The sequence below is a fragment of the Nylanderia fulva genome, unplaced genomic scaffold (genome assembly GCF_048542155.1).
Source record: "Nylanderia fulva isolate GAGA-0341 unplaced genomic scaffold, ASM4854215v1 Scaffold1006, whole genome shotgun sequence".
NCBI classification, from domain to species: Eukaryota; Metazoa; Arthropoda; class Insecta; order Hymenoptera; family Formicidae; genus Nylanderia; species Nylanderia fulva.
The window spans coordinates 21519-27388 of NW_028189200.1; the positions used below are offsets into that span (position 1 = coordinate 21519).

Genomic DNA, 5870 nt, shown 5'->3' on the forward strand with positions numbered 1-5870 from the left:
TCTTGGAGAGAGCGCGAGAGAGAGAGAGAGAGAGAGAGAGATCTTCGGAACGCGCGCGACGGTGATCCGTCTCTCTCGCTCTTCGCGTCTTCGAGAGAGAACGAGAAAGAGAGAGAGAGAGAGAGAGAGAGAGAGAGAGAGAGACTGTTTCGGAGCGCGCGCGACGGCTAATTGTTGTGTAGCGCGGTCTCACTCCCGCACACGAAGTCTTTCTACTCCAAACGAGAACGCGTAATTAGCGGATTTCTCGTGCCGCGGATCACTGCGTTTTTAACTTTACTGCCCCGATATAGGCACACGAAGCAGAAATTGTCAATCGTTCGAATAAGGTACGAAACAAAGGAGCCCGTTCTTTTCGCGATTTCACTATCACTCGATCGGTTTTTAAAATCCGGCTCGAAGGACCATTTTATATGTATAAGATTTAACGTTGTAGGATGCCGGGTTAACGTGATCAAATGATTGTACGCGTTTTGAAACGGTTTAAATTAGTTTAACGTATAAGACGGGCAACAAGAGCCAAATCGCGGATGACAATGCGTTATCCTAACGAAACTAAATAATTTTCCGTTAGAATTAAATACCGGTGCACAAGGCACCAAATTTTACTTGGACACGGCCAAGATTTTAAAATATGAAATAATCTCATATTTGAGATTTAATTTCAATACCCCCTTTTTTTTTTAACCCCCCTACCGAAATTAAATAAATGAATGCAAGAGAAAAATATAGATCCGAAAATCGCTGAATCGGGAAACGAACCCGAGACCTTTCGCTTGCCGGGCGACTGCTCTTCCAGCTGAGCTATTCAAATCCTTTCGATTCTATACTTTTCTCTGTTATATATATTAATGTTGGTAAACAAACGCATTTTTAAGCCAGCGTGTATCAATATAAGAGTTTTAACAAGGCTCTGTAATATAAATATAAATTTAACGTATAAGACGGGCAACAAGAGCCAAATCGCGGATGACAATGCGTTATCCTAACGAAACTAAATAATTTTCCGTTAGAATTAAATACCGGTGCACAAGGCACCAAATTTTACTTGGACACGGCCAAGATTTTAAAATATGAAATAATCTCATATTTGAGATTTAATTTCAATACCCCCTTTTTTTTTTTTTTTTTTTTTTTAACCCCCCTACGGAAATTAAATAAATGAATGCAAGAGAAAAATGTAGATCCGAAAATCGCTGAATCGGGAATCCCCGATTTTCGGATCTATATGTTTCTCTTGCATTCATTTATTTAATTTCCGTAGGGGGGTTAAAAAAAAAGGGGGTATTAAAATTAAATCTCAAATATGAGATTATTTTATATTTTAAAATCTTGGCCGTGTCCAAGTAAAATTTGGTGCCTTGTGCACCGGTATTTAATTCTAACGGAAAATTATTTAGTTTCGTTAGGATAACGCATTGTCATCCGCGATTTGGCTCTTGTTGCCCGTCTTATACGTTAAATTTATATTTATATTACAGAGCCTTGTTAAAACTCTTATAAATTAGTTTATTCACTTTCTACAAGTTCGTCGCGTACCGAGACTTATGTTTCTCGGCGCTCGCTCTCTCGAGGACTGACTCGAGGGCTGCGCGAATTTCGGAGCTCGCGTAGGGCGGCAGCCGATCGGGGTCCTCGATTGGACCATCAGAAAATCAGGCGATGTACACACGCCAATTAGCGGCGAGTGTACACGTTGGTTTCACGTGTTTCCTTGGCGTAAACACTAAGGAATTTAACAAAAAAACATTCTAGAAAATTCGATCGTCCTCGAGGATTCGATCCGAAGAACGAATCTTCAACAATGTGGAAAGAATTTTATTAGAATTTCTCTACTATTTATTATATTAAAAATAATAATATGTATCACAAGAAAATATAAAATATGTTTGATTAATTTTACTATACAGTTTAGTAAAATTAATCACACATATTTCATATTTTATTGTGATAGATATTATTTTTAATGTGATAAATATTAATCAGAGAAATTTTAATAAAATTCTTTTCATACCGTATTGTCTCACAATTACCATAACTTTTAGGGTAAATTTTAAGAGAAAATTCTCTCAGTGTACCGATTAATTATTAAAAATTACTTGTAAAAAGGCACACGTTACTCGATGCGGACGACAATTGTTTACACGGCAAGGACACGACAACAGACTGCGGCGACGGATGACGCAACGCGTCGCGACGCTTCGCGACACGTCTAGACGATAACAATCACGCGGCGTTGCCGAACATGTGATTGACGCGAGACATGTATTAAAACGTATAATAATTATGTTATTAAAAAAGGCATATTATAACGTATTATAATTTTTTACGTTATAATACATTTTTTTTAATGACTTAACATTATCCGCCCGTTTTGCCCTTTCTTTTTAAGCGAGACGTGAGAAAAATGATTATGTTTTGCGAACAAGATGTTCCATGTATAAATGTATTGGTCGCTCTTTAAAGAGCGGATTGACTTTGGTCGCTCTGAAAAGAGCGGATTGACTTTGGTCGCTCTGAAAAGAGCGGATTAATTTATAATAGGTGCTCAAAATGACCACCATCCATCCTTATGCAAGCTCGCATGCGTTTAAATAAATTTAATTGGACGTTCTCCATTACTTCCTCTTCGATATTCCAAATTACATATCGCAATCTGGTTTCTAAGTCGTCGACGTTCTCGGGAAGCGTTTTGTATATTGATTCCTTACAGTATCCCCATAAAAAGAAATCAAGAGAATTAAGGTCCGGGGATCTTGCGGGCCAACGTATCGGGCCATACCGACCCATCCAACGTCCAGGAAACTGCTTGTGCGCGACGGAAAGATGGATAGGACGTGGTCGGAAGCGAGACCGAGAAATAGACACAACACTCGACACACGCGTAACGTTCACAAAAAAAATATATTTATATAAACTATTAACAAAAATTACAATTAATATACCGCACCGAATTTACCGAGAGAATTAGCCGAGTCGTAAATTACTAAGTGTCCGCAAGCAACGGTAATGAATTAGACAAAGACAAGCAATCTTTATCGTATGAACACACTTTATTCGCGATGAGCAATCGGAAAAAGCGCCGCGGTCGGGAGAGAGGAGGCTTATATACGCCTTGTAATTCTAGAATATTCGAGTACATTTGCTGTCGTTCTATTGTGATATTAAGGGTGAAGGAACGTTTACTGTAATTATTTACTTGTTTTTCTCTCCTCTCGCGCGACAGCGGTGTTTACAATTTAGACTGTTTTAAGCGCTTGTTTTCGAAGGCGCGGAGTATCCGTATACTCTCGCGGCCGAGCGCTAATTTAAATATAATTTAAAATACGCATGTTAGACCACGATATTAATTAATAAATTATATGCATGCTGCATGAGGCATGATCGAGATGCATGAATATTTTAACGCTTTCTTGTCCGCGGGTTATTACCGTTCGAATCTCGAACACTGCTCGTTCAAGTAGTTTGTTACAATCCTGGCGTTGTGTGGTCAAGCACCGTCTTGTTGAAAGAACATTTTATTTCTTTCAAATAGTGGCACTTCTTCTAAAAAATCGGGCAGATTTTCTTTCAAAAGTTCCGCGATACCATAGGGTACGCCTATTTAGCAGGCTAGAGTCTCGTTCGTTATCGGAATTAACCAGACAAATCGCTCCACCAACTAAGAACGGCCATGCACCACCACCCACCGAATCAAGAAAGAGCTATCAATCTGTCAATCCTTCCGGTGTCTGGGCCTGGTGAGGTTTCCCGTGTTGAGTCAAATTAAGCCGCTGGCTCCACTCCTGGTGGTGCCCTTCCGTCAATTCCTTTAAGTTTCAGCTTTGCAACCATATTTCCCCCGGAACCCAAAAGCTTTGGTTTCCCGGAAGCTGCCCGCCAAGTCATCGGAGGAACTTCGGCGGATCGCCAGCTGGCATCGTTTATGGTTAGAACTAGGGCGGTATCTGATCGCCTTCGAACCTCTAACTTTCGTTCTTGATTAATGAAAACATTTTTGGCAAATGCTTTCGCTTCTGTCCGTCTTGCGACGATCCAAGAATTTCACCTCTAACGTCGCAATACGAATGCCCCCATCTGTCCATATTAATCATTACCTCGGGGTTCCGAAAACCAACAAAATAGAACCGAGGTCCTATTCCATTATTCCATGCACGCAGTATTCAGGCGAAGGTAGCCTGCTTTAAGCACTCTAATTTTTCAAAGTAAACGTACCGGCCCGACTCGACACTCAGTAAAGAGCACCGCGACGGGATATTAGTTGGGCCGCCCCTCGCGAGGCTAAGCCCATCGGTAGGACGTCCCACATCACGCCAGTTAAACACCGCGAGCGGTGAACCGACGGTGTGCGACACAGATTCAACTACGAGCTTTTTAACCGCAACAACTTTAATATACGCTATTGGAGCTGGAATTACCGCGGCTGCTGGCACCAGACTTGCCCTCCAATGGATCCTCGTTAAAGGATTTAAAGTGTACTCATTCCGATTACGGGGCCTCGGATGAGTCCCGTATCGTTATTTTTCGTCACTACCTCCCCGTGCCGGGAGTGGGTAATTTGCGCGCCTGCTGCCTTCCTTGGATGTGGTAGCCGTTTCTCAGGCTCCCTCTCCGGAATCGAACCCTGATTCCCCGTTACCCGTTACAACCATGGTAGGCGCAGAACCTACCATCGACAGTTGATAAGGCAGACATTTGAAAGATGCGTCGCCGGTGCTAGGACCGTGCGATCAGCACAAAGTTATTCAGAGTCACCAAAATAAACGGTGGACGAACGGCGAGCCGCCCGCCACCGATTGGTTTTGATCTAATAAAAGCGTCCCTTCCATCACTGGTCGGGACTCTGTTTTGCATGTATTAGCTCTAGAATTACCACAGTTATCCAAGTAAATGTGGGTACAATCTAATGAACCATAACTGATTTAATGAGCCATTCGCGGTTTCACCTTAATTCGGCATGCACTGAGACATGCATGGCTTAATCTTTGAGACAAGCATATGACTACTGGCAGGATCAACCAGGGAGCTTCGTGTTCGGTTACTCGCAAGGGAGTAACTCGCGAGCGAGCCCGAAGACTCGTCGCTAGCTCTTTTTCGCGCGCGCGCGCGTTCGATGCCGAAACACCGACGCGCGCGCGACACGCTCGTATGTGCCATTTTATTTGCCGCCGGTCTTGCTCAGCCGGTCGGCGACACTCTGCTGTGTTTAACGCTATTATGTAAAGCGTACGAGAGAACGACGGAGGCGAGAGTAAACACCCGACGCCGCCGCCTCTCTTCTTCCTCCTCCTCTCCGTTCAAAAATCCACAAGATCAAAATACTCGTGTTCTTATTCTCCCAAATGTTATGATGCGCGGTCTCGAGAGACCGCGCGATTCACCCTGACGCTAGATCGACGATGGCGATGCTTAGACGTCGAGGACTGTTCTGTCTGGTTCGTACGCGTTTAACCGCACACGACCAGCAATAAGATTTTGCTACGGCGTACAAAGCGAGCGGGAAGAAACAACTCTTCCCGCAAACTCGTATCCGTGGAGTAGATGCTCGGTAAGCGCGACGATTCCGCTGCTGCGTACGAAACTAGAGGGAACCGCGCGGCCAACACACTAGAGGCATGCGCGCCACATAAGAGCCATTCGGTCTTGCGACACCGACTCGTGGCAATGCTGTGCTCGTAATAAATAAGTGTGCGTTAATTTTACGCGCGTTCGGCGACGAACGAGAAGAGCCGCACCGTAATCCCCGGCGAAGAGGAATACGAGACGACGCGAGAGTCGAACGTACGTTCTCGCGAGACACGCAACCTCCAAGCATGAGAAGACTTGGCGGCGGCGCGTTCTGCGACGATCATACGATCGGGCGGCACCTC

At 43.8% G+C, this 5870-nt stretch overlaps 1 pseudogene; it reads right to left on the minus strand.

Moving 5' to 3' along the window:
- Positions 1-3842: 3842 nt before the first annotated feature.
- Positions 3843-5022, minus strand: LOC146725200 (small subunit ribosomal RNA; annotated as a pseudogene).
- Between the last annotated feature and the right edge of the window lie 848 nt (positions 5023-5870).